Source organism: Thunnus albacares, chromosome 17 (genome assembly GCF_914725855.1).
Source record: "Thunnus albacares chromosome 17, fThuAlb1.1, whole genome shotgun sequence".
NCBI classification, from domain to species: domain Eukaryota; kingdom Metazoa; phylum Chordata; class Actinopteri; order Scombriformes; family Scombridae; genus Thunnus; species Thunnus albacares.
Window position 1 is genome coordinate 2,245,019 of NC_058122.1, and position 26,939 is coordinate 2,271,957.

General features: G+C 40.2%; 3 non-coding genes across 3 annotated transcripts; all 3 read right to left on the minus strand.

Moving 5' to 3' along the window:
• Positions 1 to 20,379: 20,379 nt before the first annotated feature.
• On the minus strand, positions 20,380 to 20,461 carry trnas-cga. The gene has a single exon. It is a non-coding gene; the product is annotated as a tRNA-Ser (tRNA).
• A 1,084-nt stretch (positions 20,462 to 21,545) lies between these two features.
• Positions 21,546 to 21,627, minus strand: trnas-cga. Its single transcript has one exon. It is a non-coding gene; the product is annotated as a tRNA-Ser (tRNA).
• A 3,613-nt stretch (positions 21,628 to 25,240) lies between these two features.
• Positions 25,241 to 25,322, minus strand: trnas-uga. The gene has a single exon. It is a non-coding gene; the product is annotated as a tRNA-Ser (tRNA).
• Between the last annotated feature and the right edge of the window lie 1,617 nt (positions 25,323 to 26,939).

Consider the following 26,939-nt stretch of genomic DNA (forward strand, 5'->3'; position numbering starts at 1 on the left):
TTACCTCCCTTCTGGAGAAGTTGTTTCTTCTTGTCCCTCTAGGAGGCGATATCAGTAACCCTCCCAGACTGAGAGCAGGTCCATGTTGTGTCCTCAGCACGCATCACTGAGTCCAGTGGGCCACAGGGTGTTCTTGTGTTCTTGTGTGTGTGTGTGTGTGTGTGTGTGTGTGTGTGGGAGGGGGAGATGTTATGTATGTTCTTACATAACTGACGAGCGGAGTCAGGGAAAGTCATTAGAGTCAATGGAAAATTTGAGACCGAAAGTTAGAACACAGACACACAGGCTCTGTTTAACACACAATACACAAACTGTCAGTCTAAGCTCATGCACCTCACTGGGTCTGTATTTACAATCTAGGCCCCATTGTTTCACATTAAACGCTTCACAAATTAATGGCAAAAAAAAAAAAAAAATGCTGGTGAAATTGCAGCATTAAAAATATTTAATATTTATTGTGATGCAAATTTAAAGCAATGTCTTATAATTTCAGTACAATTTCAACCCATGAAGGGGCAAGATAATGATAAACCTGGTTACACATGTCAAGTGGTAAGAAGACCTACTCTGATATCTACATCACAGCATTACGTCCACTGTTAGACAAATCTGACATTACATGTTTTAAGTCATAATATGGTATTTTGAGAATGTCATAAGAATAATGTCATAATTTTATGACAGTCATACATATGCACCACATTTAAAGGGTACTTAATATTTTTCCACATGAGTCTTATTCTCATAACTGATCACTTGCCACCTGAGATTTTGGGAAATATGGAGTCCAGCAAAACTAAACTTCAATCTTGAATAAATGATTTCAAATGCTTCCAAAAAGTAAACTCAGAAATTAGCCCCCTGGATTAGCTATTGTAGCTAACTGTATATGGATCTACCTCCAGGGCAACTTGGCAGCTAACCAGACAGCTGCCTATTCATCTGCACATGTTGGTTTGTTATGTGTGAGGATGTGAGCCACTGTTCAAATGCAGATATTTTGCTTTCAAGAGTTATCTTCTTAATCACATATGATGATGCATAAAAATCAATAAAATCTAATCTTTGCTCTGATTGCTGTGATTAACTGAATTTGATATTTCAAATTACACACAACACACCAGTCCCAGTGGAAGACTAATAATACTTTACAAACAACCAACAACTAACAGAGTTCAATAGTAAATAACACAATATTAAAATCGAGAAATGACTAATAATTACATTTACAATAATAACAGAATGTTAAATCATTAACTTTGTTACTATCAAACAAACAGACTTCAGTGGAATAATTCTCGTTAAATGATGACCACTAAAGCAATCTTTCTTTAGTTGATTTTCTTCATTTTTCTCACCTTGTGAAAACATTTAGTCCTCATAGGTATTGTGGTACTGGAACACACACACATAGCCCACTTAGCCCACTTTTATTTTCTCTATTGTGTCACAGACAATAAGAAATATGAATCTGTTCTCCAGACTCAGGGGAGCTTCTTACTGATTCTACCCTCATAATGCTGTGACACACAGACCTCACTCTGAACAGGTGTGAATGGGCAACTTTGTTTTCAGCAAAGCAGAAGACGCCAAATGGGTCAAAATCCTCTCAGTCTCGCAATTTACTGTTTTCTCTCTTAAGTGGACACAGTAGCTCCACTGATTTTTTCCCCTTTTCATCATTTTGGGGCAGTGGAGCAACATTTTGCCTTTATCTTTGTTTTGTTCTCCACCAACTTGCTTGATAGATGTCCCACAATACAAATGTGCATCAACTAGTCGCTAGTGAGCCAAAAGAGGCTACAGTTCATTGGAGCTGAGGGGAGCGGCTGAGTTTGGTGAAAATTAAACTTTGGTTCAACACGAGTGAGATGTTTTACATGACACATGTTCATTTGATCCATTGTTATTGTATGAAACTGATAACTGCAGCTTTAACTATAATTATGTCACAATGTCTGTCATTGTTATTGTCCATACTGAGCTAGGTTGTTCCGTTTCGCCTCTGGAACCAGACATTACAAAAGTTTATGATCTCAAAATGTAAAACTAGCAAAATCTGTCTGTTGACTTGTTACACAGATCAGCTCTCAGTCTGTGAAAACACTTGTATAATGTCTTCTGCACCTCTGGAGGAGCTGAGAAAAATGTCAGCTTGGGCTCTGAGACTAAAAGTTTTAACAGGAAGTCCATGTTACAAGCTGTGGGCATGACACTAAAAAGATGCAAGCATGTTCAAACAAAATGATGCCATTCGTTGCATTATGGGAAATGTAGTATCTAGTGTTTTTGAAGCGTGACGCATAGTAGGCACTAAAAATCTGTATATCTTGGCCACTGGTTGGTTCTGACCACAACTTTGTACAAGTACAACACTACATTAGCTTGCATTAGCAAAACAAACCCAAATCTATGCAGATGAGTGAATCCACTGACACTGCACTGTGGGTAATGTAGGCCAGGTTAGAATCAAAAAATCTCTGGTTCTACTGCACCAATCTTGATTCTTTTGAAGGCAGTTGAATACGAGCTATGAGAATGGACATAGAACAGAGAGCCATTTTTTTGGCATCAGACTAGAGCTAAAAAGATTCCATTAGAAGAGAGCTTTGTTGGATATCTAAGTTAATGAAGAAACATTAGGGACAAATCACAAGTGACATGAAATCTTCAGGAGCTGTAGTTTTTTTAAAATCCTAAATTAAACATTCAACAAAGATCCAATCATGTGGTAATTTGTTCCAAGGCAAGAAGAGAGCTTTGAAAACTAGATGAAACTACTGAGCCACTGATCAGCAACCCTATAAATCTTCAACAGTTATGTCTGTAAAAATTATTAGCACTTGACTATTAAAGTTGAAATCTGATTGGAATTAAGTTTATTAAAACCATTAAGAGCTAAAACAAAAATCTCATGATCTTCAACACAAGATGACACATTGGTTTTATCCAGTTATATAAGTCTGCCTGTCAGACCTCAGGCGAGGTCTGCTGTGCGTGTGTGTGAGCTTGTGTGTCAGCATTTCCCTCCCCAGGCGCTCATCTCCCCTATCACTTATAATCTCACAGTTTCAGTGGCTCATGGCTTGTCTTTTTCTCTGTCTGTCCCTCTTCCGCTCTCACTGTCCTTCATTCCTTTTTTTCTCCTCCATCACTTTGCATTTATCTCTGTCCAGCCACCCTTCCTCACTATCGTTGGATAGATGAATGGGTTAGATGGGGAGATGTATGGAGGCGTGTAAATTCAATCAATAAAGGAACTGAAAGAGGCAGCTGACCTGCTTCCTGACGACGCAAAAAGAAAATTAAAGGAGGGAACTGTTTCTTTTTCAGTGCCCCATTAATCTCCAGTGTCATTCATCTCTGCCATTCCCTCTCATATTTACCTCCACTTCTCTCCATCTCTTCATTCTCTGTCCTTTGGTGAGTCTGTTCATACAAGAAAAGACTAATGTCCTGGTTTACAGACATTCATTCAAATGGCCTCATTGGGATTTTTGACAATTGACAATATCATCTTTCTGTTATGTATGCTGTCTTTGTTTCCCTCTCTGATGTAGGAAGCAGATGAACTTCCATTTATCCCTTAAACCATTTGCTTCTGATCAACCACTTCATACATCTCTTTCCCCATTCATCCTTTTTTACCTGTACATGACATTACGGTGATGAGGTTAGTGGTTCCAGATGTTTCCTGTCTGATGTACCCCCACAGCCCTCCTCTGATGAACTCAAGTACCCCATAGACACCATCTGTCATGTTCCAAATGTGTTCATTTGAGCTTGTTTTCAACTGGATGTTGTTTAACGATTAATTATATAAAAGTACTGTTACAATATTTTTTCATTTTCATCAATATTTAAGTCAGGTGTCCATTTGTTCTACCACTTTGAGAAGCAGAATGTTTTAACCTTTTATCTATGACATCCACACAAAACTAGTGGTGTAGTGGTATCTTGAGATGAGTATACTGCAGCTTGTGCCTAACCACCCTCTACTCCCAGCCAACCTTTTTACTACATGACCTTTGTGTTGTAATATGATGTAATATTGAACATAATGGACAGAGCTTCTCCCCAGGCTGGGTGCTGTTTTACAAAGGTACGTATGTTGCCTGGGAGGAGGCAAAAGGTCAGGAAACAAAAGTCTGCCACAGATCACATGAAAGACTGTAACACGATTACTGCTACACTCATATGTATCTGTGGCTATTTTTAGGTAAGAATGTGGTAAATCACCTCTGCCTAGAGGTGGGTCTACACCGTAAACCTGCTTGTAATCATCACTTCACCTCCACACAAAACCTACTGCAAGGGAACACATCAGTAGTTAAGAAAACAAATTCCCACCTATTGAGGGCTCAGCTGGAGACTCTGACTCAAGCTATAACCAGATCTCCAAAAGCAGCTACATATTCACATGTGTTCTGTTGGTATTGTAGGTGAAAAGTATTTTGAGAAAATCAGTAAATTTCACAGCAAAACATCTCCTGGAATGCTGTAAAATCGTGAAAGCCAACAGCGTGTGAATGTGGATTTTCACCTTAAGAGTTCAGAGTGCTGACAGACAACAAGAGATTCACCTCACCTTAGATTATGATAGAACTAGAAACACACACAGCACAATCAGATGTGAAGAGTCTCTTCAGGGCTGCTGCCAGGGGCGTTGCTAGGCCTATTTTAGGGGGGCTTTATCTGATTTATAGCACTTAATTGATATTGGATCCGTGCCGAATACAAACTAGGAAGAGACAGATCCACTGTGTTGATTTTACACCTATTGCTACTCTAAAAATTCATGAAAAACAGACATTTTGGGGCCATTAAAAAAAAATCCTCCCCTCAGACCCTCCTGGTAAAGGCTTAGCCCCCTTATGCATAAATCTCTAGTGATGCCCCTGGCTGCTGCTCATGTAGAGCACCAACATGAAATCCCACACAGAAGCCCACTCACTGGCACATTTCCCTCTGCCTCAACCCACTTATCAGCCAGTCAAAGTGTGAGAAGAACCCATCGATCCCTGTGTGGGTGTTCACTTCACGTGCATAATTGTTCACGTACTGAAAGAGTTTGTGTATGTGTGTGGAGGGTGTGTGTGTGTGTGTATGTGGGTGGGTGGAGGTCACAGTGAAACAGTATACGAGGTTTCTAGAAATCTAAATTTGTCTTAAAAGTGAAACTGCATGGCGTGCTGCTCTGAAACAGTACCAAGTTCAAAGTTCTGGTAAACTCACTTCAAGGCAAAAGACAAACCATCTAAAGTAAAACCAGCTTATTTTCAGGGCTGGGTGGACATTAGCTGCAGGCAAAGAAACAAAGTGACAACAGTAAGCACTCTTGCTCCTCTGGCATGCTCTTCAGTACATGAAAAGCCACATTGTTGGGTGACTTTTTTGTGGATACTTTAAAGAGGGTGCTCAAGTGGTTCTTTTGCCTCTAGGAGAGAAAGTGCAGTCCACTCTGCCAGCTAAGCCTTCAGCATCAAATACAGCGAGAACGCTTTGAGGTTAAGGCACATGGGATTGAATTAGGGCTGCAGCTAAGGCCATGACTGACATTAGTGGTCAAAGACAAAAATACAGGCAGCTCATTCATTTCACTGCATTGACACAACTAACCCACTAGATCCTTCAAAAGTTTGTTTTGCATGTGTGTGGAGATAACTGACTCTCTGCACTGCACAAGGGTGGAAGATATGAGACAGACCTGATGGGCACTTCACATTACTTGAAACGTGACACATCAGTAATAACATGTTGAATAAAACACCAAAAAGAAAGTAGCAATCAGCCCTCATGTGCAGTTTATGGTGTCCTGTGTGCAGTTTGACCAATACAGCTGCTGGGCTTGTTGCAGGTTTAAATATCTTTGATCATCTTGTTTATACTAAACTGCTCTAATTATTTCCATGTAAGTTTCAAATTAAAATGTTATGTATGTTAGGTATGCGTGGGTGCACAATGTCACACACGTATCTTGGACAGCCCCAATATGACCCCACACACATGTGCATAAGTATTATTTTCACAATTGGTTTCATCGCTTTTAGGATTTATTTTGGCATTTTGCCTTCATGGGATAGCAAAGGAGTGAGGGTTTTCTGACATGTAATGTAACATGTAATGTAATGTTGTATCATGTAATGTACATATAATGTAACATGTCCCTCAGATGGAATCAAACCATTAATTTTGCACTTATATGGTATATGCCTTGACCTATCACATATCAGGATACCCAAAGCTCATTAATTAGTTGATTATTCTGTAAGGTTTAAAAGTGAAGTTAATTTATACATTCAAATTAATTCACAACATATATATTTACAATGTTTACACAGTTAATTATTTATATATCTGTGCTGTATTATTTACATATTTACAGGTTCAAATATTTACATCGGCATCCTGTGAAGGTTGAAACAGTATTGAATCTGCTTCTGTGGTTTTACCTCATTACAGTTGGATCTGCCTCAGTCTAGCCTATGATTGGTTGGTTTAGTCACATGTGCCTTAGAGACGAGGAAGTGTTGTTGTTATGACTCTGATGCCGGGAGCTAGAGTAAAAGTGCTGCTTAAAAAGTCACCTGTCTCCATCCTGCTATTTTCTCTTATGAAAAGTGTCAAATTACCACCTATCGAACCCTCACGTTACAATTCTTTCAATTAAGTGGTTAATTAAGTCTATAAAAGGGCATGAAATCGTGAAAAATGGCCATAATTTTCCAGAACTTAAGGTGACATCTTCAAGTTGATTGTTTTTGTCCAACTAACAATCCAAAAGCAAAAGTTATTTAATTTACAATCATATGAAACCGAGAAAAGGAGAACCTTAAACCAGCAATAATTTGTCACAAGAAGTTACTTCTGAGGCAAAAGTAGTGGTTGTTTTAAATTTAAACTCAGATTCCCTTACAGATAAAGTTCAGTTTGGGATTTGCGCCTGATAGAGATGATTATGAGGAATCATTGTTTGAGATGATGATCTGTTTTCAGAGAAGCCCAGAAAGTTCAATTCAATTCAATTCAATTTTTATTTATGTAGCGCCAAATCACAACAAAAGTCATCTCAGGGCACTTTTCACATAGAGCAGGTCAAGACCGTACTCTTTAATTTATAGAGACCCAACAATTCCCCCATGAGCAGCACTTGGTGACAGCGGTAAGGAAAAACTCCCCTTTAACGGGAAGAAACCTCAAGCAGAACCCGGCTCTTGGTGGGCGGCCATCTGCCTTGACCGGTTGGGTTGAGAGAGAGAAAGAAAGAGGGAAAGGGGGGGCAGAATAACAACAATCATAACAATAACAGCAGCAATAGCAGTAGCAATAGCCAGGGAAGGATGCCAACAGGACTGCGAAGGACCGCTAGGGCTCTGCCTGCAACCCAGGGTTTCCTGCGAGATGAGAAAGCACAAAAAACTCTGGGTAAGAAGCAAAGTTAGTGACATGCATTGATGTTACATGAATGCATACAGATGGAGAGGAGGTGGAGGAGAGAGGAGCTAAGTGCATCATGGGAAGTCCCCCAGCAGTCTAGGCCTATAGCAGCATAACTAAGGGCTGATCCAAGGTGAGGTAATGAAACTAATTTTGTGTCTCTTAGCTGCTCAGAAACTGTGACAAACATTTCACAAGAAAGCATTATTCACTCTACACGACACAGAGAAAAGATAACAGGAATAGAGAACAGATAACAAGAAAACCAAACAAGACACACCACAACACAGCCGTTAATACTGTGAGGTGCTTAGTTAATGTCTCTGTTACTGAACCCAGCCAAAGTTCCACATCATCCCTTAGTAAAGTTTAGAAGCACTGTGGCAAATTAATGGGCTGTGACAACTTTCCATAAACTCAAGCTGGGCTTCCAGAGCTGGCTGAAAGTGTCTCCTAAACAGCAACAAGTGAGCACCCAATCCACACAGAGAGCTGGACTTACTAAAGTACCACCAAACTGAGTCCAATCTGCCACTGATAACTTGTGTTATGATTTGGTGCAAATACAAAAATAAATAAATTGAATTGAATTGAATTGTTAACCATTGTGCTGTTAGAAAATGCCATTCCATGCCAGGTGGATGAGCAGCAAGATGAACTCACAACATCACTGATCAAACACAGAGAAGTTTAACAACGGCTTTGTTTGTGGACTTCCATTTTGAAGCCTCGAGTTTGGCATTTTGACTGTCGTTATCTTGGTTTTTTGGAGCCAGATGTGATGAGAAGTGACCATATTTGGATGAGAGGTTGGAGCTGGAGAGGAGCTGAGATGGGCCGAATGAAGCCTGGGTACCTGAAGCATTGGCTTAATTTTTCAGCCCCAGAGGTTGCCACTTGGTTGCGATGCCATGTTTCTAAAGTAGCCCAGAACAGACAAACCAAACACTGGCTCTAGAGAGGGCCTTTCATGTTTTTCGCAAGTTTTGCGGCTACCCACAGGTTTTCCTACATGCTTGGAAGGGGAGGGAAGGGCTATTCATTTGGTTGCAGTCTGCAACCTCACCACTAGATGCCACTAAATCCTACACACTGGTTCTTTAAGATGGTTCAGTAAGGCTCCTCCAACATTTTTTCACTGCAGAAATGAACCATTGGTCAAGCAGCTGAGAATCTCTGCTGTTACAGAAGATGAGAAGCAGAAAAGGATAAAATACTGTCAGAGAAAATCATTTTGACCACATCAATGACCCTGACAGGAAAGACTCAGTATGTTTAGACAACATAAACAAATGTGGGATTCACATTCCACTTTAATGGAAGTATGTCAGAAAATCGCTGCTCATACTACGTCCTCCCGTCCCGTCCCCGGGGAATTTGTACCCCCAAATTGAGCTTGCCATGTTCGAACTCCCAAGTATGCAAGCCCGAACTTGGCATACTTTGTATTCAGAAAGGGAAAACGGCCATTTTCATTTCAACCCCTCCACCCTCCCACTCCATCAGAGAGTATCACTCCATGTAGAGTCACACTTACAGCTGTTTTCATAAAGCAGTCCAACCACCATTAGTTGCCATTATATTGAAGCTAATCATTAGCTAATTGAATGATGTGCTGACTCATGATGTAACCATGGAGCTGGGTAGTGATTTCTTCTCAGTGTATACATATGTCTCCACTCACTGTGTCATGTTTTTCAGTAGGATCTACAATCGTATCACTATTGTACACAGAAATATATTTAGGGGCATATTTGGGGTTTTCATTGAAAACCAAACAATTTGGAATGCATGTATGATGTATATGTTTACTGACTTCAGAGAAGCACATTTACAGTACTGCAGGAGCTTTGTGGTGCTGAAGTGTTCTGAGCAGGATGTGAAATCTGATCTGTCTCTGAAGTCCAACCTCCTTGTGGACAAGTGAAAAGAAAATTTCCCTGTGGACCTCCATAAAGCCTTGCATTATTACCTTGCAAAAATTACTTTATCCCATTACCAAAGTGTGACAAACACTGTGAATCCCATCACTAAAATATACAAAGCAAGAAATCCATTGTAGGCACATTCCCCTGCTCATCCCTCAGGATGGTCTGTCTGCATATGTTTTAATGAGCCTGGGCCCAAATCCAAGACTGAATTTATACAGTTTGGTTCCCAGGCCGCAAAAGTTTAGGAACCTTTGGGCCATAAGTGCATAATGTTGTCGAGAGTAATTAGTTAATTTAAATTCACAGCAGCCCAGACATGTACAGCTGGGAGACAGATGCCCTTTCATGTTCCCTTTTAGAATTTACAGAGCAGGATGGTGCTCATTGTGGTTTTTTTTAGAGTTGCTCAAACAAGCTGTCAGTTCAGTTGCATGTGTGCACAGACATGCAATTGCATTTTGATGCTAGGATGTGTAAAGGAGGACTGAAGCAGTCCTCTTAATCTGTTACTGATAATCTGAACTACACTTAACTGATTGATGAAGTTAAGGATAAATGAACAGAGATGTGTACAAAAAAACAACTGAAACTGCAAAAGTCATCTTTTTTTGCAAAGTGATCTTTCAAGAAGTGTATGTGTTTGATGGACAGCTCGGCCAACAGGGGCAGCAAGACACAATATAAAAAGGATAAGTTCACAATTTTTGAAGTGTGTCTTAAAACAATAGTCAGGTGTCCATATGAACACTGAAAGAGGTTTTCCTCGCTGTAATCATTCCTCCTGTTCATACTGGCTATTAAAATATCCCCTTCAAATGTGCTTCAATGCAAGTGATGGAGGCCAAAATCCACAGTGTGTCCGGGTTAGGGTTAGGGTCATTTAGTGCACAAATGCATTGAAAAGTTGATGTGACGCTTAAATGAGGCTTCAGCAGTCTGAGTTAGTCATATCAAGTGGATATCTGCCACATTTACAGTCTTTTTAGCATCAAATTCCCTCTTTGTGTTTCCTCAGACAGTGTTTCCCTGTTGAGCTGTGGTGGAAGTATAGTAACAAAAAGAGGAACTTTGGCACTAAAAAGACTGTAACGTTGAAAGATATCTACTTGATTTGACTCATTTGGATGCTGAAGCTTCATATCAGCTTCAGATAAACTTTTAAATACATTTTTGCACAGAAGGAGGACTGTGGATTTTGTCCCCCATCACTTCCATTGTAAGGTCATTATGAAGGGATCTTCTAATGGTCAGTATGAACAGGAGGAATGATTACAGCAAGAAAAACATGTTTCAATGTTCATTTGGGCTTGACTTGAAAAGTTGTGAACCTGTGCTTTAACTGAAATCACAAACGATACAAAAGTGATTTTTGAATTTATTTCTACTTTCTAAATATTGAAAGGAAGAAAAAGGTCTTAAGATAAAACAGTAACACTTCTGTAGCCTCAAAGCGTCTGAGTGGGCATGTTGTTTTATGTGTCTGATAGGCAGCTGAGTTGGCAGGGTCATGAGACATGGTGTAAACAAAGCTGCGTTGTTATCTAACTTGTTATACATCTTATAGGCAAAGAACAGCATTTTGTTAGCAGTAGTGTTAAAGAACTGATGATTGTTGCTGGCAGGTATGTTTTAACCTGCTCAGTGTACTATGTTGATCATACACTTATTTTCTCCCCTTCAGGATATCAGTCACTCTGTTCATCAAAAAGTAAACAAAGACGCATTCACGTTTTAAGATTAGAAGACATTAGCTAAAAAGCTAATGGGTGGATCAAAGTCTGAGGCCCTTTTTGTGTTGTATCTCAAGCATGAATGTATCATGGAAGTTAGTTACTGGACTCCAAGATGGCAACCATTCATTAGAATAAAAATTGCTCACCTTGCACATATCCTCTATACAAGATTGTATCATATCATTTCATTGCACTGCATTTGGTCAGCTTTCTCTGTGAAAGCCACAACTCAGTGGAATGTTCTATCTGATGATATGAAGAGCTGCATCCAAAACCAAATTAAAAAATCTGCTAAAAGCTACTCACCACTGACTATACATTTTATCTCATGGTCTTCTCATGAACACAAATACAGTAATCTTGCTTTGTATTTGACAAGCATACATTTGTCATTTCTGGTTGACATTGTGGGTGTATGTGATGTGCTATTGTGGGTGTATAACTGTTTGTTATTGAGCTGTTATATGTTTTATTTGTGACCTGCTGAAGGGACTGCAGATGAAAATTAGCTATAAGCTAACTCTGAATCAAATGGTAACATTTGGGTTTAATACACGATCCCTTACAAATAAAATAAATAAATGAATAAAAATATATAAAAAATGTCCTCTTCCTGGTTTGCCTCTGCGTTGTTAAACTGCCCATGATCTTTACTGACTCTGCCTGCTGGCTGTTGCTCAGCCCACAGATCTTACGATGGGATTACATCACGCATATAAAGATAGCTTTCCAAGGCTCTTGGAAAGTTTTACAAATATAAAAAACTTTATTTCAGAACAAATCAGAGAAATAAACAAAGAGTAATAGCTCAGTTTGTTTGCAGTTTGATGGTTCTTGTCAACTTGTAAAACTGTCAGTATTTTATAACGATTATACATTTTATAATGGTGGCCTATGGAGACAATGCTTAGGGGCTGGGACAAACTGGCAGCAAGGCTGACTGTCCAAGGCAAGAAAATGCTATTTAATTTTAGTTGGACTATTTTTTGTGATCAACTTTTTATTGCTTTTACTACATCCTGTAAACATGCACATAGGAGCCTGATCAACTACAGAAGTCCTCAGGTTGACAGTGTATTACTTAGTCCCATGCATTCTTCTTATTTACATAAGAAGTATATCAAGAAAAAAATATAGCTATTAGTTAGGGTCAAGAGAATGTGGTGGTTTCCATTAGAGCAGTTTTTTTACAGCATCCAAACCAGCAAATAAGATACATTGCTGTTGGGTTGATAATGACGAGGAAAATTTAACATTCAGTAGTAATAATTTGGGGCAATTGGTCTTTAAATAATTGATTCAGGGTTCTGATTTCAGTTCAGGCTTTAAATAACTTGTTACATATCAAACAGGCCGATTAAACTTCTGTGTGGAAGAGAGAAAGCCATCCTTTTGATGTCAATATCAGTCTGTGAGCTACTGTATGAGCATGTGATGACTTGTGTGTTTGACATACACCTCCCTCATACATGTGGGCCTCTTTCTCCCTCCACTGAGACATCTGAGATAGATATCTAGCTACAGATAAGACACCAGAAAATATTCACATTTAAGAAGCTGGAACCACTGAAGTTTAGTGTTTTTCCCTTTTAAAAATGACTAAAAATGATTAATTGATTATCAAAATAGTTGGTGATTAATTTTCTGTTGATCGACTAATTGATAAATTGACTAATTATTGCAGTTCTAATAATTATGTAACCTGTTTTCAGTATTCCTGATTGAGCAGCTGGCCAACACCCCATAACATCATAAGCATAGTGAGGCTGACCCTTTTAACAGCTCAAAAACAAAAATAAAACTACACATATAAAACAATTGAAATATACCTGTTGCTTTTCATAGACAGCACAAAAGAGACAATCACAAATGTAAAAAGAAAAACATAAGAAAGGCAAAATACAAGCACACAAATAAAGAAGTTTACACATAAATCATCCAGGTAAAAGGGCAAGTCTGTAAAAATGTCTTAAGACAGGATTTAAATGTAGAAACAGTGTCAGCAGATCGAATACTAATTGGAAGACCTTTCCAAAGTTGAGGTGCCAGAGCGGCAAAAGCTCCATCACCCTTTGACCTTAACGTGGACTCTGGAACAGCTAGCAGGCCTAGCCCTGCAGATCTAAGAGGCCTTTTTGGACAATAAGGAGTTAAGAGTTCACTGATGTGCTCCGGTGCCTGGCCATGTAAAGCCTTGTAAGTCATGAATAAAATTTTAAAATGGATTCTAAAAGAAATTGATAACCAGTGCAAAGAGGCTAAAACTGGGGTGATGTGAAAAGAGCGTTTGGTCTTTGCACTAAGGTCAGTGTCCAGAGTCTGCAGTCATCAGTAAATCATTTTTAACCCTTAGAAGAACTGTTTTGGTGCTATGGAGCTTGCACAATCCGGATTGAAATTTCTCAAAGATGCTGTTAATATTGAGTGCTTCCAGAAGCTGTTTTAAAACCACGCTCTCAAGAATTTTGGAAATATGGGGCAATTTTGAGATTGGTCTAAAATGTTTTAAAACTGATGGATCAAGGTCAGGTCCTTGTAACAGTGGCTGAATACAGGCTATTTTAAAATGATCTGTGGCACATCCAGAGCAAAGGGAGCTATTTAGAATTTGGAGCAGACTAAGGTCTGTTTCCCCCATCACTTCTCTGAGCAATTTAGCTGGAATGATATTATAATGAATGGATGAGGGTTTCATGTGGGACACAGTGTCAGTGCGAGTTTCCATATCTACGGGCCGGAAGCTATCTAGCAAATGAGGACACAGACAAGGAAGACTCATGGGAGAAGTTGGAAGGGCGATGTTTGCTCGAATTTGGTGAATTTTGTTGAGAAATTTCTCACAGTCAGCAGCAGATGAAACAGAGGGAGTAATGGTAGGAGGTTTCGGATTGTGCTAATTGGTAGTTATTAACCCAGAGAAATGGTCTCTTGTCTCTTTTACTTTCTGACTTTTTTTGTCCTCCATTTTCGTTCTGTTCTCCTGCATGCTTTTTTAAGGTTTCGAATGTCCACATTGATCCATAGGAAAGAATTGACAACATTTTTTGTTGTAGTTGTAAGTGGGACGACATTTTCCAGTGTAGTCTCACAAATTCAATTGAATTTTCCCAGCATCTTGTTTATACACAGACTGTGTTTTACCTTGTTAAAAAGGAAACAGAATTCATCAGCTGTATGTTCAGCAACTACCTGAAACTGAGTGGTGCATTTACATGTCTTTGGCACAGCCAGTAACAGAGTATTAAATAAAATACACTGGTGGTGATGGAGAGGTCCATCATATACACATTCTTTGAGTCTAAATTTAGTGTAAACACCAAGTCTAAAGTATGGCTGTGGCTATGAGTTGGGCCAGAGATATGTTGAACCAGATTGAAGGTCTCAGTAATATTTAAAAACTCTGCAGTAGAATTTGAGGTGTCATCTATGTGTAGGTTAAAATCACCAACCAGAATCATCTTAACATGTTTTAAAATAATTTATGATAAAAATTCTGAGAATAAAAACACCTTTGCCTTTGGGAGTCAACAGATGCCAACACACAACACTGGAGTGGCCCCAGTAATTTTCAGCATCAACACTTCAAAACTTGAGTAGTTGTTGACAGTAATGGAGCTGAATTTGTGCAGATTTTTTAAAAACAGCAAGGCCTCTACCACAACCAGTAACCCAGGAAGAGCTGAAACACTCATAGTTTGGGGCGCACAGTTCACCCAGCTGACAATAGTCACCAACCTTCAAGAAGAGGCAGCTTTGGCAACTTCAGCAGCAGGACGGGGAGCAGTGGCATCAGTCACTTGGGCACAGGTTGTGTCAGTTTGTGCTGGACCAAATGTGATGGTGTCCATGAACCTCTCAGCTTCCTGGATCAGGTAAAGCATGGATATTTTGCCTTCCAGCTCTGCAATCTTCTCAGCCAGGTGGATGCAGCTGACGGGGAGGTGAGTGGAGCCATGAATAGTAGATGGGGTGGCTGGGGAATAGATATAAAAAGGAGGCCAGTACAGGGCTGAAAGTGCATAAAAGTTTAGTGACCAGTTGTAGATGGTAGCAGCTGCTGACGGGAGGTCACGGGAACTTGCAAGCACACAGCGTTGATATGGTTTTAGCAGAAGTGTTTCCACTGAAAGGCAAAACCAACAAGTAGACCTGCTGTGGAGATCAGGCTTCAATTTGCAGTTTGTAGTTTGTCTTGACACCTGGTATCTGCAGTCCTCATTGCTTAGTTAGCTCCCAATGCTAAAAATGCTAAAAACAAGCCGGGTTATGCTAGCCTTGGCAGGCTGTCCCGACCAGGAATGTAAAAACTTAAAATCTGAGTGCCTGATGAGTAAAATCTATTGCCTTGTTAACACATATAGATAAAAACAACCAAGACATAAAAGTATAAGGTAAAATATAACCTAACAGATGAATGAACAGAATTAACAACTGAAACATTTGACAGAAATTAATGATTTAATACACAAAACAATGATAATATTCAAGAACAGGACCTATTGAAAGAGGAGCAAGGGCCACCTTTTTACACAATGAGACCCAAACAGTGCAGATCTCATGAGAAACACAGTAAATGCCAGTGAGTGCAGATTTAATGACTCTCCATTTGCCTACTGCACATACTCCACTGCTACTCAATTGACTGTTCAGAAATGTTCTCTTTGAGGGTAATTAAACTCTCTGCTTTAGCTCCGCACTCATTTAAATGGAATTTTTAATCAACTTTAAGCAACATTAATTACAGCATTAATCACTTTACTCTAAGTGTGTTATCAATAATGCATGTCTGCTTCTGTGTGTGTCGAGTGCAGAGAGAAAGTAACGTCCCGATAGCGATGGGGGTGGTAGAGTAATATAATCATGTTGTTAATCATTTATAAATGAGATATTCTTATCAGACTGTGTTTAAAGATCTTTATTCCTCCTCTCCTCTCTTCTTTCAACACCTTCTATTCTGCATTTCCGTCCTCTCCTCACAGTTCTACTCACTTACACATATAATACCTTTTTTTTTTTTCTTCTGACCACCTACAGTATCAGGTAATACAACGCTAATCTCTGTAGAGGGCATGATCCTCAGTGGTACCAGAGTACACTAATTAGAAAGCTATTTGCATAAATGTTTTTGCCCCTGGGATTAGATCTACCATTGTTCCTTATCTTCATTTTCTCTCGAGTCTTAACATGATGAATGATGTGTTGTTATCTAACCATGAACATGAAAGAGCAAATTAGAGTTGCTCGACATGCCTGCAGCAGGAGGAGTGCACGTCAAGCTCCCGCAGAAATGTTTTATCTCTCTGAGGATCACGCTCAGCTGAAAGATGAGTGTATGAGTGAGTGCTTCAAGTCAAGAATGTCAAAAAATTACCTTCTGTCTCTCAGACCAGAATATGAACTGCATGGAGCAGATCAGCATAACTTCAAGCGTTATTGCTGTCACCACTGAGCAGCTCCTAGGAAACCTACTACCTTGCTCAGTGGCACATAGGCAGTAGTTACATAAGCAGGGGAATTGTGCAACCTTCTAGTTACAAGAGCCCATCTCCAAAATTTAGGCTACTAGGAGCAAGAGACCTTGTAGAGTCATACAGGTGCAGCACCTACTCACATTAGTGAGTGTCCCTCTATGACATGCATACTGATATACTGTATATAAAAATTTGATGATCACACACTCATTATATATATGGCATTTGCAGTGTGAAATACTCAAGTTTAGTCTATTTTATATACATAGCCCAAAATCACAAATTTGCCTCAATCTGTACAACATCCTCTGTTACAGAGAGCCTTGACTTAAATAAGGTAAAACTTGTGAGAGACCTCGTGAGGAGCAACAGAGGAGAGATCCGTCTTTCATGATGTATCTGTGCTGGAAGCATCTCTGATCTGTTTCCCTGAAAATTCTGGTTTTCTTTCATAAAGTGCATTAATCTTTAAAATGTTAGAGGAAGTGGTTTTTGATTCAGGCAAGGTCTGGTCCCTGCAATAAAAGACTATCCCGACTTGTCCCTCCCCCAGGTTTGACTATCTACCATATAACTATCATGTTACCTTTTTATCTTGTAAAGCATCTGTGCGCAAATAAATGATTCTGTGTAGACAAACATCATGGGTTATTTTTTAATTACAGTCTGTATCTTTTGTTCCCATGCTTGTATAGCCAGTTTCCCTGCAGTGATCTTTTCATTGAAGGTCAGGATATTTTCAGTCAGAGATTCCTGGATTACAGAGTGCTGTTTAAGACTACAAGGCCACCACCAGACCTCAAGGCAGCAGTCCAGCTCCAAACTGCACGTACGCCTCTGAAAATGCTGAGTTGAAGCATCTTGGTCAAATCAGGATGAGGTTAGAGCTGGATAGATTCTCCTCTACTTTACACGTGATTTGAAATGCCTCTATGTTTATTCTGCCGTTGTGTGAAAGCGTTTAGGCCTCTGGTAAATGTGTGTATGTGGGTCGGATGTGTCGAGGGTTTGTGTAAGTGTAGGTGTGTGTTCTGGTTTGAGAGGATGGGCGGATGTGTTGGGGGTGTTGAAAATGTGTGTCTGTTTAGGGAGCTTTTCATTTTCATTTAAATAGTGAGACAAATTGTCCTTCTTGCCCTTTTTGAGTGAACACGTACACAATTTCTACACGTCTGCAAGCATGTGTCTTTGTTTCTCTGTTTTTAAAAGAAATTTAAAGAAAGATATAGAGCTGCAATTGTGCGTGCGTGATCTTTTTATTTCCAAAGTTCAAGGGTCCTGATCGCAAAGGTCCGGTTCATGGACACATGAACTCACGAGACATGGGATTAGAGGACCAGTAATATATCTAATATAAGTTTTAAAATGTTCATAAAAATCTTAAAAACACATTCTCTTGAAGAGACATTTTATCACTTTGTGATAGGGGTTGACATAAATCTCAAGTTAAAATGTTGAAGATTTTCTTGCAATCAAAACCTTTTTGGATATCATATATTTTTCAGCAATAGCCATTCAGTGTAGTTGCACTCTGTCATTACCTCTCTTTGTAGTAGTTTTCATTGCTTGTGGTGGAGTCTGCCATTCCTGCACCAGATTCAACTTGGCATTAGGGATGACATGAAAAGATGTGAAAAAATTCAACAGTTATTTTTTTACTAACGTAGCAGTTAAATTAGCAGTGCTTAACACCAGTGCTGTGTCCTGACTGAAATTCTACCTTCTCTTCAACCAATGGATTGATTGATGGGAAGAAAAGCGATATTCACGTAATATAAACAAGAACAAGTTAGCCCTCCAAGCTAATGCATGCTAACTACTTTGTGGGTGATATCTTGGGTCGGCAACGTTTTTTGCCGATACTAGATATCAAACAAAAGCCAGAGACTATATTGTATTAAGTTACTGTGAGCTGTAAACTCACCACTTCTAAGCAGAAGGCAGAATATAAAGTTATCTCCGAGCCTGACAAGCATGGTCAATGCCTCTCCTCCCGCCGGGCAGCTCACCTGCTCCTGCCTCAGACTCACCCTGGTCGACGGCTGTCTCCTCAGCCTACTGCGGGGTGTGTAGCACTTTCAACCAGCATAGCAACCAGCATTACTAACTGCATAGCACCAGCTATGTTAGAATGAATTAACATTACATAAGTGCCGTTTGCAGCGCTGTTTGTCCAGGAGATTAACAATATTTCGGTACTGACCAGCCATGAACGGGTACCAATTTAGTACCAGCTCTCAATACCCATCCCTACTTGGCATACAATAAATGACAGGAAATTATTCTAAATGTAATCATCAGTGTTTGTAATTTGATCTCACTGAGATCAGCCTCACTGTTTACTGTTTACTCTACCACAGCCACATCAGAGCTATTTTAAGCTGCTGCTTTACACTTTAAGCATTCAATGTTTACAGTACTATGCAAAAGTCACTAAAAGTATGGAGAGGATGCTTTAAAAAATGATGCCATGAATTGTTTTTATCAATTAACTTCATACAAAGTTCAGTAAACAAAAGAAACCTAAATGAAATCAATATTTAGTGTGAGAACGCTTTGCCTGGTCCAAGTTGCCACAGTTCTTCTGTGGATTTAGTCATTTTAGCTGCTTCTGTCACTTCATGTAATCCCAGACTGACTCCATAGTGTTGAGATCAAGGCTCTGTGGGGTCCAGACCATCTGTTGCAGGACTCCTTGTTCTTCCTCTTGCTGAAGATAGTTCTTTATGACTCTGACTGTGTGTTTGGGCTTATTGCCATGCTGCAGAATCAATTTGCAGAATAAATTCCCTGATGATATTGGGTTATGAATGAGAATCTAGACATCTAAGGTGCCTAAAACTTTTGCACAGTACTGTACATATATCAAGAAACCAGGTTACTCAGGTAATTGGAGAATGTGTTTACATGCACCGTAGTTAGATATTGTAAATCTGTGTATACATGCAACAGGTCAGTAATCAGTTTGGAAGCATAGCTTACTTATCTCAGCTGTATTATGCTGCGTTGGTCCTGACCTTTTTTCTGATTGTTTTTTTGGTGTGGTGCTGCTGTTAGAGCAGACTGACCATGACACTCTGTGTCTCTGTCATTCTGAAACTTTCTCACGATTCTAAATAATAGGTTCTTTCAGAGAAACAAGCTGAGCAAATGTTAGCAGTAGCTTGGCCCGCAGCCCTCACCGGACGTCCTGTGTCCACCAAACAGCGTTGGAGAAACACTGATTTTTAAGATGACACTGCTTTATTCAGTGTTTTTACCCGTTTTAATCACTGGGTCTGTTAGATCCGGAGAGGAGGAGACCTTTGTGGATAATTTGGCTCCCGGTAAAAACATCTTGAGCGATGAACACTGAAGTAGTCCTAACCCGAGGAAGCTGGTTGTTTAATAATGAAGACAACTGCCATGATCCCTAATACTTCACACCATCATCACACTCCATCTTTTGTTATTAAGACCCGTAGCGGCAGAAATTAAATATTGTGCATTTAATTGGTCTGCCTTACAAGAGAACCCTGCAGAGTCCTCTGTTTCAGCACCATTGTATGTCTAATATCCTTAGTCAACTCAAGTAACACAAGGTTCTGATAACAGTCCTACATTTCAGAGAGTGCAAGGAGCTGTGTTTGAAGGGACCAATGACAGGGTAACACAGCACCTCTCTGAATGACTCTGGGTCTTCCTCCAACTAATCACAGCTGCTTGTCCAGAGTCCTTAGGCTTCCTAAATAACTGCTTCTGAAACTTACTTTTAGCCATGGTGCCATATCAGAAGTGTTCATGTCAGTCTTCACAGGCCATAACAACCGCTGTGAGCAGGGTTTGAACCTGCGCGGGGAAACCCCATTGGATTTCGAGTCCAACGCCTTAACCACTCGGCCATCACAGCTGCTTACATCACTTTTTGTTGGTTTTCTCGATTGTTGTATCTAAATTTCACTCACTGAATGTTGTACATAAGGGCACATTTTTACCAGGAAATCCAGTTTGAGTGACACATCAATGAACTTGAAAGCTTATCAGACAGCAAAAACAAATGTTCATAATACAATGACAAAAAATGATACAACTCTGGAAAGTTATCACAGTGATGATCCTTTGATCTTTTGTTACAGTGATCACTGGCTAAACAGTAGAAATACCACATCCCAGTTGCAAAGTAATGTACCAGGAATGCGCACTTGAATGTATTCAATTGGCCAGTGAAGGGTGCTTGCCAAATGACATTGGACTGCAACTTTCTTGCTGGACAGCTTTGATTTTCCCAATCAAATGATGAGTGGCATGCATTTTTTCACACAGCGCTGTTATCTGTCTGAACATGGCATACTCTAACTGCTGGCTGCCAAAATAATACATTCTGAGCCTTTCTTTTACTCACTGTATCATGACAGAAAGGCTCTGTGCTTTGACAGCTCCTGTTAGCAAGGTTTGAAACTATGCAGGGAAATACTGTTGGATTTCAAGTACAATGCACTCAGCTATCACAGATGCATAGTCCTGGGAAGCCAGTTTCAGTCTTATTACAGTCTGTTCAGTTGATATTTCACCGGCTGAATACTCTTGAAAGTGTACTCAAAATTCACAGTCCCACATTTAAAAAAATGGCCAATATGAGTATTTAATTGGTCAACACACTGCCTTGCCAGTGAACCCTGCAAAGTCCTCTGTTTCAGCACCACTATATGTCTGATGTCCTTGGTCTACTCAAGTAACACAAGGTGCTGTTAACAGTCCTGCATCTTAAAAAGTGCAAGGAGCTGTGTCCGAGGGGACCAATAACAGGAATGGCAAGATTTGACCGGGCAACACAGCACCTCTGTGAATGATCCTGGGTCGTCCTCCACCTTATCACATCTGCTTGTCCAGAGTCCTTCGGCTGCCCAAATAACTGCTTCTGAAACTTACTTTTAGCCATGGTGCCATATCAGAAGTGTTCATGTCAGTCTTCACAGGCTCTGTGCCATAATAACCGCTGTGAGCAGGGTTTGAACCTGCGCGGGGAAACCCCATTGGATTTCGAGTCCAACGCCTTAACCACTCGGCCATCACAGCTGCTTACATCAATTTTTGTCAGTTTTCTCAATTGTTGTAAAAAATCTATTCTATCTAGATTTCACTCAATGAACTTTGAACATAAGTGTAAATTTATACCAGGAAGCCCAGTTTGAGTGATGCATCAATGAGCTTGAAAGCTTATCAGACAGCAAAAACAAATGTTTATAATACAATGATGAAATCAACTCAACTCAACTCAACTTAACTCAACAACTGGAAAGTTATCACAGTGACAATTGTTGGACCTTTCGTTTTAATAATCCCTGGTTAAACAGTAGAAATACCACATCCAAGTTGCAAAACAATGTACCAGGAATGAGCGCTTGAATGTATTCAGTTGGCCAACGCAGTTGCTTGCTGAATGACATTTGCCTGCAACTTTCTTGCTGGACAGCTTTGATTTTTCCCAATCAAATGATGAGTGGCATGCATTTTTTCACACAGTGCTGTTATCTGTCTGAACATGGCATACCCTAACTGGTGGCTGCCAAAATAATACATTCTCAGGCTTTCTTTTACTCACTGTATCATGACAGAAAGGCTCTTTGCTTTGACAGCTCCTGTGAGCAGGGTTTGAAGCTACGTAAGGAAACACTGTTGGATTTTAAGTACAATGCACTCAGCTATCACAGCTACATTGTCCTGGGAAGCCAGTTTCAGTCTTATTACAATCTGTTCAGTTGATATTTCACCCACTGAATATTCTTGAAAGTGTACTCAAAATTCACAGTCCCATGGGCCAATACGATTATTAATTGTCCAATAAAAGTCCTCTGTTTCAGCACCCCTGTATGTCTAATGTCCTTAGTCTATTCTAGACTACTCAACTAACACAAGGTGCTGTTAATCACACAGAAACCAAAGTAAGTGGTCATTCAGATCAAAACAGACCCTCATATTTGACTGGGCAACATATCACGTTTCTGGATGACCCTGGATAACCCTCCTCTTCATCACCTCTGTTTGTCCAAAGTCTTTAGGCTGCTTAAAAACACCTTGTGAACCTTACTTTTTGCCACAGAGCCATGTCACAAGGGGCCCAGTCCTCCAGAAGTCCACCATCATCTCTTTGGTCTTGGAAGTGTTCAGCTGCAGATGATTTGACCTGCACCATGTCACAAAGTCCTCCACCAGGCTTCTGTACCCCCCCTCCTGTCCACCACTAATACACCCCACATTGTCAGCTGAGAACCTCTGCATGTGGCATGACTCAGAATTCAGTCAGAAGTGGAGAGGGTGAACAAGACCGGGGAAAGAACAGTCCCCTGAGGTGCGCCAGTGCTACTGACCACAGTCTTGGAGGAGCAGTCCCTCAGCCAGACACACTGTGGTCTCCCTGTGGTGTTGAAGGTGCTGGAAAAATATCCTCATGGTGCTGCTCCCCTTGTCCAGGTGAGCATAAGCCCTATTTAGCAGATAGAGGATGGAGACAGGAGGGGAGAGGTATTCATTTGGTTGCAAACCTGCAACCTCACCACTAGATGCCATTTAGTATCATATACTTTGGTCCTTTAAGACCACAAAATACCCTGGATTCACTTTGTGGCAATTGCTTTGTGGTTATTTGATTGATTGCACTTTTCTTTGGTCACAATGTATGCACCACTAAAGCACAGTATGAACTGAAATGGTAAGAGCCTTCAGGTGGTTCTTGAATTATTACCTAATCTTGGGGCTATCTGTCTCTTGGGGGAGCCGACTGTTAAACTGTACTTTTAATACTTCTCATATTTCCTTTGATAGTGTGCTTACACTGTGCATATTCTTGAATATATTTGTGTGGAATTAAATTATAACCACACCTATGCAGAGGTAAGTGGGAAGGAGTGCTACAAACTTCAAAAGCAAGCACTGATATTACCCTTAAACGTTGACAGAAGTCACACTAGAAGACACCATTTTACCTCTTCCTTCATACATACATTTAATTGTCTGTCCACAAACCCTCCAACTCCTCTTCCTTCCCCTTCTCCCTCCTTCTTTCAGCATTGCAGTAAACTGAGCCAGGAGACTCCTCATCTCAGGGCTGATTCAGTGCTCACTGATAAACACACACGTGTCCATTTATTCAGAGAACAAAAGAATTAGTGGAAAATTATCAACATTAACTGAATCAGGTGATATGAGAGCAAAGGAAGGAAAGAAAGAAAGAATCAAGGACATAGTGTGCCAACATCCTCTGGCTCACTGTGACTACCTCTGTTTATTATTTCCTTCCTTCTTTCCGGATCTCACAAACACCCCCACACAAACCCACACACATAGAAGTCTAACAGCCAAGATAAAACCATTCTCTCCATCCACTCACCCAGTTGCTATGTCACAGGAAGTTCATTACTAATTCAAAGAGCCATTTAGGTTAACAGTCCATGTTTGTAGGTTTAGTCCTATACAACTGAGGTGAGACAAGGAAAAAGAACATGAATATTTAGTAACTTTTTTACATGGGTGTGTTCATCATACAGTTTATCTAGTTCATGGAAACATTCAGTGCTTTTGCAAACATGACATAACAACATCTACATATTTTCACTGTCTTGAGTTCGGTTACTATAGATTCACTAAATACACTTAAGTATGTGGAAACCTCAGCTCACTTACTTTTCTTGGGCTGCTTTTAGATGCTTGGCAGATAGCCATGTCAGGTCTATCCATCTGTCCACCACTTTGGTTCAGACTGAAACACCTCCACAATATTTGGATGGAGTTCCATAAAATGTTATGCAGACATCCGTGGTCCTCTGATGATATATGCTACTGACCTTGGTTTTCTCCTTACTTTTCCTCTAGTACTACCATAAGGTTGATAGTGAGTGAAATGTCTCGACAAGTACTGAATGGATTGCCTCAAAATTTGGTGCAGACATTCCTTACAGAATGAACTGTAATCACTTTGGTGATCCCTTGACTTTTCATCTAGTTCCATCCTCAGATCAAACTTTAAATCTATCCAATACTTTGGTTTATGACCAAATACCTGCAACACTAATGACATTCCCTTTAGCCTAAGCTTTACTTTGTATTTTGTGGTAATTAGCTAATGTTAGCATGCTAACATGCTTAACTAAGATGGTGGCTGGAGTAAACCTGACCAAGTGAACATCAGCATGTCAGCATTTAGCTGACAGAGCTGTAGTGGCTCAGTACAGCCTCACAGAGCTGCCAGCATGACTGTAGACTCTGAGGCTGCATTCAGACCCAGAACAGCTGTGTTAAAGAAATGCAGGAGGAAATTTGAGTCAAAGTTCAGTTGGAGCTACAGATGAATGAGTTTAAAGGCTTATCAGACACCAAAACACAACACAGAGGTTCGTAATACTGACAGACATGATGACTTAGAACTCTGGGAAGTTGTCACAGCAGCAATTGTTTTATCTTTTGTTGTGATGATCACAACAGAAACTTAGCGTTACACGGTACAGCAAAAACGTGTGGTTGCATGTACAGTATGTGATTGGCCAACACAAAGCCTTGCTGTTTGATGTTGTGTTGCGTTGCCTTGCGTTGTGTTAGATAACATATCCAGAAACAGATCACAACACATTTTAATTTAATGTAAATGGGAAACTGTCACAGTAGTGTACAGTTGAGAGAGCTTTCAAGCTCCAGCCGCTGTGAGCAGGGTTTGAACCTGCGCGGGGAAACCCCATTGGATTTCAAGTCCAACGCCTTAACCTCTCGGCCATCACAGCACTTTAACAGGCTTGGATGAGCTTGAGTTAAAAAGTCAAACCATACATTACATTATATTACTATGTGCTGTTTCATCTGTCCTTTTCTTTCAATTTAGTATGTAACCACAATCAAATATGAAGGAAACAAAAAATTCAATCTTTGTTTAGTTTAGTTTCTTATGCTGACACCTTGTCCTTCCTCTAGGCTGAAACTTGGAGAACCTACCTGTTGTGGTGAAACAAATCACCTGCCTCAATTTGATAGATGTGTGAACTTCCTTTCTTATTGAACACAGGGGGGAAAGTATCTTACAGTGACAAATCAAGCTGTCAATATGCACTATCCCCTGCTTCTAATGGACATCTATCATGCAATCCCTCCATTATAGCAGCAGAGCAACGTCAGATACTGTGTTCAATAGGAAAGGACGTTCACACATCTATCAAATTGATACAGGTGACTTGTTTCTCCACGACAGGTAGGTTCTCTGAGTTTCAGCCTTCTTTGCCTCAGTTTGTTTATTATAGCTATATTTTTACTTGTAGCTGTGATGAGCAACATGTGATTGATGTGATTCTGTGTTATCTTAAAAATCCTTATTTACTGGTGGATCATTATGAGGTGATTATGATGTATGTTGCAATATGAAGATTAAATAGGCAACTATTTATATAGCAAATATTTTGTTCCCAAAATGTCCGCAGTTTTGCGGTGCCACACCAGCCTGCAGTTGGAAAGTTGATCCAGAGTCAACTTTTGGAGAACCGCAACCCAACATCACGCTGTGGTGGCCAATCACAGCCAGCAATCAGACTGATCAGAGCTAAACCTTGAGGGAGTACAAAGCCGTTTCTAGGAGGAGGGGAGGGCATTTCTCTTTGTTTGATGTCGTTAACAGTAAAGTTAACAGTAAAAAGATGAGAGAAAGAGAGCAAAGAGCACCCGCGAGTGAGCAAGAGAGAAAGAGAGAGAGCAGCTGTGGTCGAGTGAGCTAGACAGTGAATGAAGAGAGGGAACGGTGGTAGTGAGAAAGCCGGTGAATCGGATCAGTAAAACATTATTTTCTGATTGTTTCACAGCGGTTATGTTTTGGAGCACACACACACCTACACATACCTCCGCTCAACCCTGTGGCAGTGTACTGCACAGCCTGATTTGGTCTGAATACGGCCTTACATTAAAGCCCTTGCCGAACGAGTTCACACAATGCTGATTAAGCCTATGACCACCAGATAAATCTCTCTGTATTTCACTGAGTTTTTAAATCTCATGTTGGACGTGACATTCCCGCTCTGGCCGTTTGCCCATTAATTGTGCGGCTCTTCTAGACTTTCCAAATGTTATTGGACCAAATGGATCAAATTCTGATAGTGAAATTAATCATTTCGTGGGGGTTGTGTGACGCTCAAAACAATTTATCCACCGTTTTACAGCCAGTATGTACTGGCCATCGGGCATACTGGGCCGGTGAATTGCAAAATATATCCGTTTTTACTGGCCCTCTCTGTGTGCCTGTCATTCGGGGTGCACATGAGAACATGAGCGCACCGCTGCAGGATTGAGCGGAGGTGTGTGTGGGTGTGTTTGTGATTTAAAACTTAACCGCTGTGAAAACTGTGAAACAAAGAGGAAAA